Genomic DNA, 16,362 nt, shown 5'->3' with positions numbered 1-16,362 from the left:
CTGTGCACTGTTGAGGGCTCTCATTCACACTGCACCTATTTGGTACACAATGTTAATGGTAACGTTTCAGGAGCAGTGTCCCGGAGATCTGTGCATCACAGGAGACATTCTAGGAACTGCCTTTCTTCATGTTGCTGGAACTGTACCTTCATGCATTTGACAACGGTACCTCTCTGTCATCTCTCCCTTCCGCCAAACTGCATTGGGGTCATGGAGCAAGTCTATGATGATGTCGTTCTTCTCCTGCTTGTGGGACAAATGTTCGTGCGGTGCAGTACTAGTTACTGGACAGAATCATTCCGGAAAGATTTCAGATGGTGAAGATGGCTGACCCAGAAGAGGAATGAAAATCCATTTGGGTCCCATTGAACAGGTGTTTTCAATGCCAGGATTGCAATGGTATGCTCGCAGATGGATTGCTGCTTCTGGCCCTGGAGAATCAGCATGGTGTGGCAGGTCCACACTGTCTTGGACACCGAGGAGGATGACTAGTGGCTGAAGAACTTCTGAATGAGAAAGCAGAAATTCACTGAGTTGTGCAAAGTGCTTGCCCCAACCTTCCAAGGCCAGGCCTCTCGTATTTGGAAACCCATAGAACAGAAGCATGTGGCTATTACCCTTTGGAATCTGGCAACATCTGACAGCTATCAGTCTGTTGTAAACCAATCTGGGAAGTCAACTGTTGGGGCATTTTACCAGGCTATATCAATACTGAAATCTACACACAAGTCGTAAAAGCACCACTCACTGTTACATAGCTTCCATTATTTTACTTTTGTTTCCTCTCTGTATTATTACAAATTATTAACAAAAAGACAAAGATGTGTCAGTTAAATTCTCTTCTGGTTTTCATTGCTGTGCTTTGGATGCAACAGTTATTTCACTGCTTACTTCATTCTCAAGGTAGCAAATTCATGAGTAGGGAGCGTGGACAGGTTTGGTGCAGGGATGATGTTTGCAGTTCTATGGTACCAGATTTTTAATAAATCACCATCATGAGCTGTGAATTCTGCTACTCCCTTCCCAGCCTCTGGGAAGTATCATGTTGATTATACTCAGAAAACAAGATGCGCACACAAGGGAAGTGAATAGAAATTTTCAGTTACATACCCAGAGCAAACTTTTTTTTAAAAAAGAAAACAAATGAACCAAACCAACAAAAAAAAAAAAGATCCCAGAGGAATGGGCAAACATTAATGTCTGTGGAAATGTCTTCTTGCTCTTCCCCTCCCCCTGATAAAGGGCAGGTGCAAGGGGACAACTGTGGATTATGGTGCAGGGGGACGAACAGGGACTCTGTGCAAGGTTTGGGGGCTGATCCAAGGATGGGCTACAGGAACAAGATGGAGCCCATTGTTTCCCTGCTCCATGCTCTGGGGAGTTCCCCTGAGAGTGGTTTCAGATACTAGCAGAGTATATTTTGGCTGGTGTCCAGTATGCTCCTCACTGGTGGGTGGGGTTGGAATTCACTGCCTCAGGCCTGGTCTACACTATGCGTTTAAACCGATTTTAGCAGCGTTAAACTGATTTAAGGCTGCACCGGTCCACACAACGAGGCCCTTTATATCGATATAAAGGGCTCTTTAAACCGGTTTTTGTACTCCTCCTCGACAAGAGGAGTAGCGCTGAAATCGGTATTACCATATCAGATTAGGGTTAGTGTGCCACAAATCGACGGTACTGGCCTCCGGGCGGTATCCCATGGTGCACCATTGTGACCGCTCTGGATAGCAATCCGAACTCGGATGCACTTGCCAGGTAGACAGGAAAAGCCCCGCGAACTTTTGAATTTCATTTCCTGTTTGCCCAGCGTGGAGCTCTGATCAGCACGGGTGGTGATGCAGTCCCAAATCCAAAAAGAGTTCCAGCATGGACCGTATGGGAAATACTGAATCTGATCGCTGTATGGGGAGACAAATCTGTTCTATCACAGCTCCGTTACAGAAGACGAAATGAGAAAGCATTTGAAAAAATCTCCAGGTTATGATACAGAGTCCACAGTACAGTGCTGTGTGACAAGCGTAACGGAAAGCCAAAGAATCAAACGGACGCTCATGGAGGGAGGGAAGGGGTAGTGAGGACTCCAGCTATCCCACAGTCCTCGAAAAGCATTTGCATTCTTGGCTGAGCTCCCAATGCCGGAAGGGTCAAAAACATTTTCCCGGGTGGTTCAGGGTATATGTAGTCAATTTACCACCCCTTCCACCGTGAAAGAAAAGGGAAAAAAATCGTTTCTTGACTTTTTTATATGTCACTCTATGTCTACTGCATGCTGCTGGTAGATGCGGTGCTGCGGCAATGAATAGAAGCATCTTCTCCCCTCCCCTCCCTAGTGGCAGACAGTACCATACAAAAGGACGGATAGCTATCCTCATCATCCTGTGAGTGCTCCTGGCTGGCCTCAGGTGAGGTCGGCTAGGGGCGCCTGGGTAAAAATAGGAATGACTCCCGGTCATTCCTGGTAGATGGTACAGAACAGCTGGTAACCGTCTTCATCATAGCAACTGGGGGCTGAGTTCCATCAGCCCCCCCCCCCGCCCTTTCATGTCTAAAGAAAACATTCTGTACTGCCTGGACTATCATAGCAGCGGGATGCTGGTCTCCTCTCCCCCACACTGTTTAATGTCCTGCCTGGACTATCATAGCAGCTAGAGGCTGCCTTCCCCTCATTTTATCTCACTAAAAACTCAGTGTTTCTTATTCCTGCACGCTTTATTACTTCATCACACAAATGGGGGGACACTGCCATGGTAGCCCAGGAGGGCTGGGGGAGGAGGGAAGCAATGGGTGGGGTTGTTGCAGGGGCACCCCCTAGAATGGCATGCAGCTCATCATTTCTGTGGGATCTGACACAGAGAGGCTGTGTTCTCTGGTACACTGGTTCTCTAGTACACTTGCCCCATATTCTAGGCAGGACTGACTCTATTTTTAGATAAACCATAAAGGAGGGATTGACTCGGGGATCATTCCCATTTTTGTCTTTGTGCCCCCGGCCGGCCTCAGCAAAGGCCAGCCAGGAGCACCCATGACAGCAGCAGACGGTACAGAACGACTGGTAACCGTCTCTGCTACCATGCAATGGCAAATGAATGCTGCTGTGTAGCACTGCAGTACCGCCTCTGTCAGCAGCATCCAGTACACATACGGTGACAGTGACAAAAGGCAAAACGGGCTCCATGGTTGCCAGCTATGGCGTCTGCCAGGGCAATCCAGGGAGAAAGGGTGCGAAATGATTGTCTGCCGTTGCTTTCACGGAGGAAGGAATGAGTGACGACATTTACCCAGAATCACCCGCGACACTGTTTTTGCCCCATCATGCATTGGGATCTCAACCCAGAATTCCAATGGGCGGGGGAGACTGCGGGAACTATGGGATAGCTACAGGATAGCTACCCACAGTGCAACGCTCTGGAAATCGACGCTAGCCTCGGTACATGGACGCACACCGCCGAATTAATGTGCTTGGTGTGGCCGCATGCACTCGATTTTATACAATCTGTTTTACAAAACCGGTTTATGTAAAATCAGAATAAATCCCATAGTGTAGACATACCCTTAGCTGCAGCCTGGCCATCTGAGGGAGGAGGAACAGAAGTGAGAGGCGCTGCCTGTTCCAGGAGAGGAGCAGCAGCAAAGCAGCGAGTGAGCCCCAAAAACATTCTACTGCCAGTTGGATTAGGCACTGCATGCATGCACACTCCCATTCCCTGTGGCAACGCTCCCATTGCCTGGGCTGTCTCTCCATTTACAGAAATGCCTCCTCCTAGCCAAAAGCCTGATCCTCCCTTGCCCTAAGTCAGTCCAGCTGCTCTTGACTCCTTCTGTTTATGCCAACAAGCAGGTCCTCCAGAGTCCTTCGGCATCTTCTTCTGCTGTCTCTGCAGTGCCAATGCTGCCTTCCCAGCAGAATGGGTTCCCTGTTGGTATCGGAATGGTCTGTCGAGTCAAACAGATGGCTAGCATAATATTTCATTTCTCCTTTGATGGAACCTAAGAAATGCCCCCATAATATAGGCCTGAAGGCCACAATATTGATAGTTTTTAGCAGCCCAGGAGTACAGCTGTTACAGCCTCCTTTCTTCAGATTACTTTTGCAGCCCATGAGGAAGGAGCTGAGGGCAAATATATATGTGTATTACTTATATTCAAATGTTGGAATACGTGCAGTGCATCAACATTTGGGGAATGGTCAGTTCCCGCAGTGGTAATGTTACCAGTCACCCTTTTCTTCTTTAAAGGCCGGCCATCACTTGGAGAACACAGCAGTTTTGAAAGCATTGGCATGGAAAAGAGATGTGGCTTTCCAGGACTGAGGAGGGCACCCGGCCACCAGTGCCAGAGAGATGTTTCTGCTAATGGTGACTTCTCTACATATGGCTGAGTGGAGTAGTTTGGGGAGCTACGAAGGTGGACCGAGCACATTTGCACAGTCCTTAAATCTGAAGAATCAGCTTAAATTTCTGCTACTCCAAAAATTTGCTGAATTATGCTTACAGGACTAGGTGGCAATTTGAGATGAAACTGTATTCTAAGATAGCAGATTGATTTCCTATGGAAGAGGAACAGAGAATCACAAAGAATGGCCACCAGCTCCACCTGCATTGCCAGAGACTCTGGCCCCTATGTACCGCGAACAGCATTGAAAAAAATAGGGAAACAGATGCACTGGAAATGTATTTTCTCCCTTGAACTTCTGGATTAACACCGCGAGCCAGTCACATCTCCATGGTTAAGAGACACAGCATTGTGTCTATAGAACCGCAGGAGCAGATGTTTCTCCCAGCATCTGCAGAGTGGCTCAGTGCGGTGACGGAGCCCAGGGACTGGGAATGGTACATAACATTTGCAGTGGTCACAAGGAGAATGGACCACTCTGACTTTCCTTGGACAATCTTTTCCCTTCCTGGACCTAGGCAGGCCCACACACAAGCTCCCAACCACTCTCTCTCCCTTTCCATGCAGTTCCCATTCATAAGGGGAAAGAAAGATGGGCAGGGGGGGTTAGGGGGAGGGATGATGATGGGTTTTTGTCACAACTGTAATTGTTCTTTCCCCACTCAGGGCCGCTTAAAACCAATGCCATCCTTCTTCTCTCTCTCTTTCCCTCCACCTCCCTGGTTCATGCAGCCAGGGAACTATCACTGTCATGCTGAGAAGTAATGCACTGACACAGGGCAGAGTGACTGCTTGTTAATACTTTAGTATCGCTTATGCTAAATGCTTTGCAGTGATTCATGGAATTTCAATAAAATTGTGGATCTACAGCTGTGTCTTGCTCAGGGACAATGTTGAGGTGAAGCCTGGGAGGGAGATGGTGACTGGGCTAGCTTCCAGGCATGTATTACTGGCAGAAGAGGGGATAGATCCAGGGAGCATGAGGGTGTATTATAACTTGCCAGCCTGAGATTCCTTTTCTTGCCATGGTTTGGGGCCCTCCTAAATAATTCCTCCCCAGGTCTGCCAGGTAGAGGTGCAGAGTAACATGCTTCTCTTCCTCCAGGTCTTCTGGGACTTCCTTGGAGTCTTCCTCCATGATCCTTGATGCCGCCTTGTCCTGCCCCTCATTGGCATCCTGTCGCGTGAGGAGGCTGGTAGGGTTGAGGAGGGGATTGTGACTGAATTCAGACTCACTGCTTGCAGTTCTGGAGAGCACCCAATTCAGCTCATCTACAAGGGCATGTGCTAGGTCCCTTCCAGAGCAATTGTTTCAGTCCTTAACCCTCTGGTACCTGAGCATGAGATGCTTCATGCACTCTCATCACTGGGGCAAAGTCTGGTTCTTGCCACCTCCTCCAGAATCTGTAAACTCTCCTGAGACAGAAGAAAGTTCCTGCCAGTAAAGAGGAAGTCATGGAGAAGGGTGTATTCTGCCCACACACTGATCAGCACACGAGTGGGCTCCAGAGACCAGGCTGAAGCTCTTGATTGCACGCTGAGCAGTACAGTTCATGGGAGAACTGAAATTGCCAGTGGTGCTAAAACCCAGCCCCATTACCCCTGCCCACGCACAACCCACAGAGCTGAGGCCAGGAGCAGGGCCATGTCTCAGGGAGGTGGGCACCCAGACAGAGATAAGAGGGCTGAGGCCAAGGCCACAGCAGGGGTGCAGGGCTGGGAGTAGCAAGGGCACAGGCATAGGGCTGGGAACCCACATGCAGGGCCAGGATTGGAGCCCCAGAACCCTCTGCACCCCTAGTTCCTGCACCTATGGAAGGTGCTCAGTGCAGGTCGCTAGTACCTCTGGCAACAGGAGATCAAGGACCTTTCTACCTTTGAGTAAGAGCCAGACAGCAAAGGGATCAATGCACTGTGAGTATGGCCCTGGAGGACTATTGATACCCGTGACCTAGTACATGTGCTTTGTGCCCATCCACATTGCACTGTAGAACAGATACGGGGCCATGCCACAGCAAAGCTGAGTACACACCCACACACCTCATGCATGCTAGTTTTTGTGCACTAGACTGTCCTTCAGGAATGTGCTTCAGGGATTCAGATGTTGACAGTAGGGGGTTTATGGCACAACACTACAAGTGGAACTGTGTACACTCAAATGTAGACACACCCCTAAAAAGACAGTGCAATTAGGCGATTACTAACTGCATGAATACAATTCTGAGACACTGACAGACAGGCCACCTATGTATGATCCATGACAACCTAACAGGATTAAAAATTGTAATGCCTCAAGATCATCTACTTGTATGTACATTTCAAAGAGATGTACTAGACTAGCAATCAACTCATTCGTTTGTAGGAATAATTTCAAGAGTAATTGTCTATGTTTACTTATATCTTGTTAGAAGTTTAACAATGTAACCAGATTAGCTTGTAGATGCTAATCCCCTTCCATGTCTTAATTGCCTTAATTATATATGCAGCTGTGTCCAGTTAATATTAAGATCAAAGATGTAAGATACGTCAGGAAACTAATAATATTATCTAGATTGCCTTCAGTGTAACTATGTTAAAATGAAGTGCTGGCTAATTGCCTTATGTGAATTAATGTAATGGCGGAGCCAGAAGGGTACGGAGAAGTCACCTACTACAAGACTGGCCCAACAAAGAAAGTAACAGAACACCACTAGCTGTCACCTACAGCCCCCAACTAAAACCTCTCCAGCGTATCATCAAGGATCTACAACCTATCCTGAAGGATGATCCCTCACTCTTACAGACCTTGGGAGACAGGCCAGTCCTTGCTTACAGACAACCCCCCAATCTGAAGCACGTACTCACCAGCAAGTACACACCACACAACAAAACACCAACCCAGGAACAAATCCTGCTATAAACCCCTGTGCCAACTCTGTCCACATATCTATTCAAGGGACACCATCATAGGACCTTGCCACATCAGCCATACCATCCTGCACATCTACCAATGTGATATATGCCATCATGTGCCAGCAATGTCCTTCTGCCATGTACATTGGTCAAACTGGACAGTCTTCACACAAAAGAATAAATAGACACAAATCTGACAACAGGAATCATAACATTCAAAAACCAGTAGGAGAATACTTCAATCTCTCTGGTCACTCAATAACAGACCTCAAAGTGGCAATTCGTCAACAAAAATCTTCAAAAACAGATTCTAATGTGAAGCTGCAGAACTGGAATTAATTTGGAAATTGGACACCATCAGATTAGGCCTGAATAAAGACTGGGAGTGGTTGGGTCATTACAAAACCTAAACTTAATTTTCTCAATACTAATTTCTCTCTACCATTATTCACACCTTCTTGTCAACTGTTTGTAATGGGCCACTCTCTTACCACTTCAAAAAAGTTATTTCTCCTCCCTTGGTATCCTGCTGTTAATTGATTTCTTGTTAGACTGACTTAACACATGTATTTATGCCTGTTCCTGTATCTTTTACTTCATATATCTGATGAAGTGGGTTCTAGCCCATGAAAGCTTATGCCCAGGTAAATTTGTTAGTCTCTAAAGTGTCACAAGGACTCCTCAGGTTTTTTGCTGATACAGACTAACACGGCTATCACTGAAACTAGTTTACCTGTGTATTCATAGGAAATAGAAGATTAGCTTCAAAGCAAAGATCTGTCCGTGAAGAAAGATCTTAGGTACAGTTTTGAAAAGTGCCTAGGGTACCTACTAGCCTAAGTCCAGTGAAAATCATTGGGAGTTAGGATTCAAAGTGACTTAGGAACTTTAGAAAATGTTCTTTTGTGGACACAGCACTCCATGAGGACCCAAGAGAGCTGGGTTCCGTTCCTGATTCCATCACAGATTTCCTATGAGATGTTACGAATTGTTTGTTTATAATGTAAGCACAAGGGGCAGAATTAAGGTTCCACAGTACACTTTATATCTGATATTGCTGGATGGCTGAGTGATGGACTTTACAAACAACTTCCTTTTAGCATAGCTTTTTGTGAATAATAGGATAAATATATTTATTGATCCGTAAATTCCAGGACCAGAAGGCACCATTGTGACTTCCTGTCTAACACAGGTTCATGAACTACCCCATAATAATTCCTAGAGCAGATCTTTTAGAAAAACTTCCAATCTTGATTTTAAAATTGTCAGTGATAGAGAATCCACCATAAACCTAAGTAAGTTCTTTCAATTGTTAATTACTCTCACCATTAAAAATTTGCACCTTTATTTCCTGTCTGAATTTGCCAAGCTTCAACATCTAGCCATTGGATAGGGTTACCTTTCTCTGCTAGACTGAAGAGCCTATTGTTAAATATTTGTTCCCCCATGTAGATAATCAAGTCATCCCTTTAATCTTCTCTTTGTTAAAATTAATAGATTGAATGCCTTCAGTCTCCCACTGTTTTCTAATCCTTTAACCATTCTCTTGACTCTTCTCTGAACCACCTCCATTTTATCAACATCCTTCTTGAATTGGAGACACCAAAATTGGATACAGTATTTTCACAACAGTCACACCAGTCCTAAATCTAGAGGTAAAATAACATTTTTGCTCCTACTAGAGATTCCTCTGTTTATGCCCCCCAGGATCGCATTAGCTCTTGGCTGCAGCATCACACTGGCAGCTCACGTTGCATGTCACTTATGGTTTGTATTAACTCTGATGTGTTTGAGGATAGAATAGAGAAACTCTGTTTTGGATATGAGATTTAATGCATTTTCCATACGAAAGTATGTGGAATATTTTAGATATTACTGTATGGGTTCTCCATTGCACTCATCACCCCATATCTAGGTGCCACAGGAACATTAATTATTTTCTCTCCTAATGCTACAAAGCAGGGAAATATTATTACCTCCATTTTACAAGGAGACACAGGGGTATCAAGTGATCTGCCCAAAGTCACACACAGAATTGACTCCTGATCCCAGTGCAATGGCATAATCATTAAACCAACCTTCCTCTCATTTGGTTAAATAGCAAGGAATCAGCTACTGCAGTAGACAATGGAAACCCTCCCTTCTGACTCCAGCCCACACTCTTAGTTCCTTTGGCACAGAACTCCGCTCATCCCTAGAAAATAAAGAATTACATCCAAGATTAGAGACAAATGAAACCAAAACAACCAGCATTCTTTCCATGATCCAAACTGTGCCTGGGCATTAGACTCACCACATGCAGTCTCAGAGGGTACAACTACACTTTGAGCTGAAGGTGTGAGTTCCATCTCCAGGACACACATCCATGCTAGCTCTGATGCAGCGGTGGTCTCAAGTAGGTACCTATCCAAAATGGTAAGCACAGACTACGAGCAGCTAACCTGTCCCACCGCTTGTGCTGTGAGGCTCTGCTCTATTTTTAGTGCACTAGGTTGACCAGAGCTAGTGAGAATATGTTTCCTTGAGCTGGAATGTACACTTCCAGCTCAATGTGTAGATGTACCTAGAGTCTGGTAGCCACAGCCACCTTGGCTGGATGATCCTCTCTTTCTATCTCTGCTACTGAGTGTCTAATGACATTTCAGCATTGTAGGTGCCTCTGCTGGGTTTTGGCAGAGTAACACTGCCCTGCCGTGGCTCAGGAGCATGGTAACAAGCACAGGGCAGACTGTTCAGAACCACAGCACAAACCCCACATTGGCTGTGACTTCTATTTAGATTTGACCAATTAATCAAATGTAAACCTTCAAGCACTATACCTAGAGTCACACACATTCCCCTTGGGTACTCCAATCTATTTTGCCACCCAGGTGATCCTACCTATGCGACAGATGGTCCCTTACATCAAGCACCGCAGCAATATTCAGGTTACTTCCTGTCCCAAAGGACCAGTCACTTACCCCAGGTCAATTGCACTTGGGCCCTCACATCAAAGACAACTCCAGTAGTCAATCCTATAAAATAAATCATAGGAAAGGAAATTTATAATATTAATGCAGGTAAACATAAGTACTCAAATGAGTTATAATCTTAAATTTCAAAAGGAAATAGAAGCTTCTATAATCTGTAAGCACTAGCTGTCCTTTAGGGCTAACCCAAACTAAGCAGCTGGGGATCTCTTGTCAATGCTTAGAAAAACTTTGCCCACTGGAGTCCAAGCAGCAGAGAGAGCCCCAGTTCCTTTTGTTTGGGATTTTTACCTCCCCCCCCCCGCCCGCCATGTGCTCTGAGCTGCAAAGTCAGCTGATGGGATCTTCATGGGGGGCGAGGAGGAAGGAGAGAAAGAGAGAGCAAAAATAGAAAATATCTTTTGTCCTATTTCATGTTCCACAATAGTCAACCTGGTGTTGATAGACCTTGCCTGTTGGACAGGACGTAACACCTTCCGTTGGAAATCAGCACTTGACACTAGTTAATGGCTAGCCCCTACCTGGTGATTTACACAGTCACAGAGGCTTACAATACAACCCTCTAACATTACTTTACAAGATGGGATACAGATGTTATTAGATTAATGCAGGCAGCAACTTGCAAATATTAAATTAAGTCAAAACACTAAACACATTTTTATGATTCTAAAACTACTATTTTAACAATGCTAACACACAGGAGAGGCAGACTAAATCCAGGTATGTGTTTATTAGTGTTCAGCTTAGACATGGGGACTTTGACATGAGCTGGCACCTGGTCTGCCAGCATCCCAGGCAGCATGAAGAATTTGTGAGGAAGTCTCTCACAGCTTCTTGATCTATTTCTCTCATCCCAGCTTTCTACACAGAAGCACAAAGTAATCAGGCAGATGGTCTGACATAATCAGATTACACTACCCAACAGATGGGCTGAATGCTCAGTGCAGGGAGTGCAGAGCTGGAAAACTGTGCCAGCCACGACAGTATGCTCAATGTTTATTTCTTTCACCATTTCTTACTGATCACACCAAGTATATGTGGCACATAATTCCAATCTGGGAGCCTAAAACATACAAGCAAAAAAATAGTAATAAAACTATCTGAATGGTTAAATTGAACGAGAAAGCAGGAGTGCTCACTTGGCCATCATGCCCTTATTTTAAGCCTGAATGAGGTTTAATGCCTTTTCACAAAGGAGACAAAGCATCCCAACACCTCCTCCTCAAACTTAATACACTTGTATAGTTACCTTGACACTGGCAGGCCAGATGCCAGCTCTTGCCCAGGCCCCGGGCATTAGCTAAGAACTGACAAACTCATAACTAGAGACCAGACCAGTTCACCTGTATGTTAGTTTTGCTCAAAATAGGTATTAATCTTATAAGAATGTATTTCGACTCTATGAAATGCTTGCAAATTGCTGCATGCATTAATCTCACTTGTAATGTCAGTATTCCGTGCTGTAAGAAAATAGGTACGTTTTACTTTATATCTTTGAGAATGTTTGCTCTGAAATTGTGAACCCAGATGTGCAAATCATTCCCCTCATATCCCCACCATCCCACCCATACCAAAGGACTGTCAAAATCAAATGAGCTGGGATGCTGGCAGACTAGGTGTCAGCTCATGCTGAAGCTCCAGGTCAATTCACTTGTGTATTAGTATAGATCAAAGTAATCGGTAAATGTGTAAGAGTGTTTTTGGTGTTTAATCTTCATGAAAACAAGTGAGATGTTACTTGCATTGTTTTCACGCGTCTGCATCCAATTATAAATGTAGTCACAAATACTTACATTGTATATACCCCACAACTAAATAACCCATCAAATGAGCAGTCAAATGAGAAAGAAGCCATGTGAAATGCAAATGAAGAACTTCAACAGAAAAGTGCTAATTTTAAAGCAAGTGGTCATTGTGTGTGATGATCGGAGGTCAAAGACTCAAAATGCATTCATCAGTTTCAGGCATCAAAGGAAAAACCCACATGGGTAGTGACACTGTCAGCTTGTCTTCTGGGAGAAGAAGCTATAAGTATGGATTCAGGGAAAGATCCTTTATCTTTGGACTGTTTGGATTCTAACGGCAGAACAACTGAACAAGAATATGGAGATCCCCAGAGTTATTCTGGGTAGCCCTGAAAGACTTTTGGGAAACTGGCAGATTACTACATCTCTGCTACTATTTGGAATTATAGACTGTTACTCACTTGTTCATATATTTTACCTGCTTTAGCCCCTCAATAACTCTAATTTCCTTTTCTTAGCTAATGAACCTTTAGTTAGTTTACTATAGAATTGGCTGCCAGCACTGCCTTTGCTGTAAGATCTGGAGTACCAATTGATCTGGGGTATGTGACCGGTCTTTTAGGACTGGGAGCAACCTGATGTGGTGGTTTTTGGTGAAAGTGACCTTTTATTACAAAGTCCAGTTTGTCCAGATGGTAAGATAGACTGGAGACTCCAAGGGGACTGTCTGCAACTCCATGGTAAGACTGTTTTAGTGATCCAGGAGTTCACATTTGTTACTGGCTTGGTGAAATCTAATTATCAACCACACCACAGTCTGGAGTGTCTGTCCTGTTTTCTGACAGTCTGCCCTGAGGCAGGCATTCATGGTCGTGAGCAACTCCAGACAGTGTGATGGTTTCTTTCCTTCCCCATTATCTATCCAGGCAACAGAAAATGCACTGGATGAGCTTGGGGGTGGGGGGAGCTGGTGAGCTCAGAGGAAATCCCAAAGACAGGGCCGTAGCAACAAAAAACGTGGCCCCCTCCGAACATATGTCTGGGGCCCGTTACAATGCAGAAACGATAAAAAACTAAACAACTAAATTAATAACATTTATCCGCCGAACGCCATTATGAACGCAAATACACATTCTTTGAATGGGTCCAACTAAAATGCGAAACTGACTGATAGACAACTGATGTAGCCAATAGCATTATGATGTATCATAATGACTTCATGGTTTTGTCAGTAAAACCGACATGGATTGTGCAATAGTGTCAATAAATGTCACTTACCTAGTTATACCTTACATTTTTTTTTGCCACTTTTAGGGGCCCCCTTCCTTGTGGGGCCCCCTCCAGTCGGAGGATACGGAGGGCGCTCGCTACGCCTCTGCCCAAAGTCTAAACAATATAGTGGGCAAACATGAAGAAGCAGGGCACTGATGACTGGTGAGTCCAGAGTCACAAGGACTAGCAAGCCCAGAGAAGCTATTTAGTATTTTTATCAGTGACCTGGAAGAAAACCTAAGATAACTGGTTTGCAGAAGACCCAAAGCTTGGGGGAGTGGTAAATAATGAAGAGGACAAGTCACTGATACAGAGCAATCTGGATCACTTAGTAAGCTGGGTGCCAGCAAACAATATGCATTTTAATATGGCCAAATGTAAAGATAGATATTTAAGAACAAAGAATGGGGACTATCCTGAGAAGCAGTGAAAAAGATGTGTGTGTGTGGGTGGCATAACAACAAAACATCAGCGGTAAGCATTATCTAAGTCCATGTAAGAAAAAAAACTGGCAAAACATCACCGAAGCCAAGGCCATGGCATAAGTGTTACCTCATTCAAACTTATTCACTATCCATAAGTATAAATATTAAAGTAACAAAGCCCTTATTACAATTTAGCAATTCATCTTTATATTTCAGTATCATAATTCAGTATACATGTTGTGGCAGAGCTCTGACCTTGCCCGCGTGGGTCCTGCGCTTCTAGGCAGTTTATGCTAGCCTCAGTGGTTCACTGTGACCCTCCATGTAGCCCTTCTCTTTCTAGGGCCAGGGTTACAGTCTACTGAGCCCTTTTCATCATAGGCCAGCAAGGAGGTTGGTGAGAGAACTCCCACAGTCTCTGTTGTCCCTGGGGGCTTATTTCAAAATTTATCCTCCTGTCCTGACAGAGGCCTGACTTCCCTACCCAGGAGATGTTCCTGTAGTGGTGGGTTGGGGGGAACCCGGGCCTGCCCTCTACTCCGGGTTCCAGCCCAGGGACCCTAATGGTAGCAGCTGTTGACAGCCAACCTTTCACTGCCGGAGTTGCTACATTTCCGTGGGCCACTTCCCCACAGCTCTCCTGCTTCTCCCTTCTTCACGCTTACCTTAGGGCTCCTTTACCGATGGTTTGAGGGTGTCTTCATTAACCAGCCCTTCAGCTGCGCTTCCTATCCTCTGGCTCCCTGGCTCTCCTCTGCCTGACTGGAGTGAGCCTTTTTTATAGTATTAGTGGGGCCTTAATTAGAGTCAGGTGGTCCTATTAGCTTAATGGCCTCACCTGACTCTTTGCAGGTTAATTAGAGTCAGGTGTTCTCATTAGCCTGGAGCAGCCCCTGCTCTGTCAGTCAGGGAACAGAAAACTGTTAATCCAGTGGCCAGTATATCTGCCTTCTGCTATTCTGCTGTATCCAACTGGCCTGGGTCTATCACAATATGTTATCCTAACCTGCCCCAGTGAATCATAACCTTGAGATGATGGAGCAGCTTGAGTGTTCTCATGATCCCAAGAGCAACGCTGTCAGGAGTCTTGCACTCCCTGTAGGGTCACCCAAGGGAAGCAAGGTCAAAGGTGAGGTTCCAGATGAACCGCAATCCACCCCATCCCACCCCAAGTCCTCAACAGCAGTGATTGCTCTCAACGGCTGTGGAGGTGGACGAAGGCTGCAGCAGGATGGCACTCTCACTTCTTGGTTACCTTGCCGTTGGATTAAGAGTTTCATCCTCTCAAGCACCATGTGGGCATTGGTATCTCCACATTAAGAGAACTCATGCACATATGTCCAAGTCCAGCACCCAGGTGGCAGCTGTTAGATGGTTGCTTTTGCATTTGGACAGAGGGAAGAGTGCAACTCAGCAGCTGTGAAAGAGCTGCTCTTTTTAGGACCTGATCTGCTCACCCCACATGGGGAGGAGGCTGGAAAAGGTGCCCTGGACATAGTCTTCCTCACCTCCCCCCAACTACATAACTGCATTCAGAGGGATTGCCTTACTGCAATTGGTACTCATCCACCAGCTTCTTAGAATGGACTTATCTAAATGCAACTTTGCCTAGAAATTTGGAAAGAATATATTAAAGGCAAAAATGGTCAGGACAGAGAAAGTATCATGGTATTCACTCCATTTTTAATCCTTACCAGTGTTTTCTCATTAGTTTTCCAAACCTTTGGCCTTTTATACATACCAAAGACATTGGTATTAGTAGGTTTTGCTGCGCTTATGTTTTTTGCCAGCAGGGCACCAGAACAAGAGGAAGCAGGGGGCCATGGGCCTCCCACTTTTTACTAGCCATAAGGCCAAGCGACATGGGATAGGTGGTGGAGAAGAGTTACTGGGGATGGGGTCGTGGCGGGAAGAGATGACACAGGAGCAGGGCCTCGGGGAAAGAGGCAGCATGAAGGCAGGGACCTGGGGCAGAGCCATTGTTCAGGCTCCTGTGACCCCCCCCCCTTATTTTAGGGTGCTTCTGCCGCTCCTTTTTGGCAGTCATACCAGGAGAACATCAATGATCCTTCCACTGTCAGTGCTGATAAGTGAAGGGTCACTTACACCATGTTTTCTCTTCAACTGAGGTAGTTCATGCAGCAGTTCCTTCTTGAAGTGGGTTCATGGGAAATTGCCACAGTTAAAGTCCTGATACCAGTGTATACAGAACTTTATTAGGAATCCAAAATTAATTTATCCCATTGAAAGATAGTCTTACCTGCTAGCTTCTCAATTCAGACTCATGTCACTTAACATTTTAGTGCACTTTTTAAGCACTACTGCGTCTGCATCTCCAATGTCATCTTCAAGATATGATGTTCACACTATATTTCTCATTAATTCCACTGCACTAGGAAATTAAACTAGTGTGATGGCTGGTACCAGTGCATTTTGCTTTCATGGATCCATGCAGTAGAAAGACCTGACCGTCAACCGATGCTTGAATCAAGCTGCCAACACAGCACTGAGTCAGTGCAAGTCTCTCTGGAGTTGTCTGATACTGTGCCCCTAATGTAGGCATGGTGAACACCCCCACCATCCTGCAATGATGCTTCAGAAAAGGTATAAAGGGTGTTTCTTTTCAAATTCATCCAAGAATGGTAGTTTTCCAGTGTTTCTGCT

The 16,362-nt window shown here is 45.3% G+C and overlaps 1 protein-coding gene across 5 annotated transcripts in view; it reads left to right on the top strand.

Moving 5' to 3' along the window:
* GSG1L (GSG1 like) overlaps positions 1–16,362 on the top strand; it is a 122,142-nt gene that overhangs the window by 38,276 nt on the left and 67,504 nt on the right. The window lies entirely within an intron of this gene.

This window comes from Gopherus evgoodei, chromosome 10, assembly GCF_007399415.2.
Source record: "Gopherus evgoodei ecotype Sinaloan lineage chromosome 10, rGopEvg1_v1.p, whole genome shotgun sequence".
NCBI lineage: Eukaryota > Metazoa > Chordata > Testudines > Testudinidae > Gopherus > Gopherus evgoodei.
This window is presented reverse-complemented; position numbering and strand designations above follow the sequence as displayed.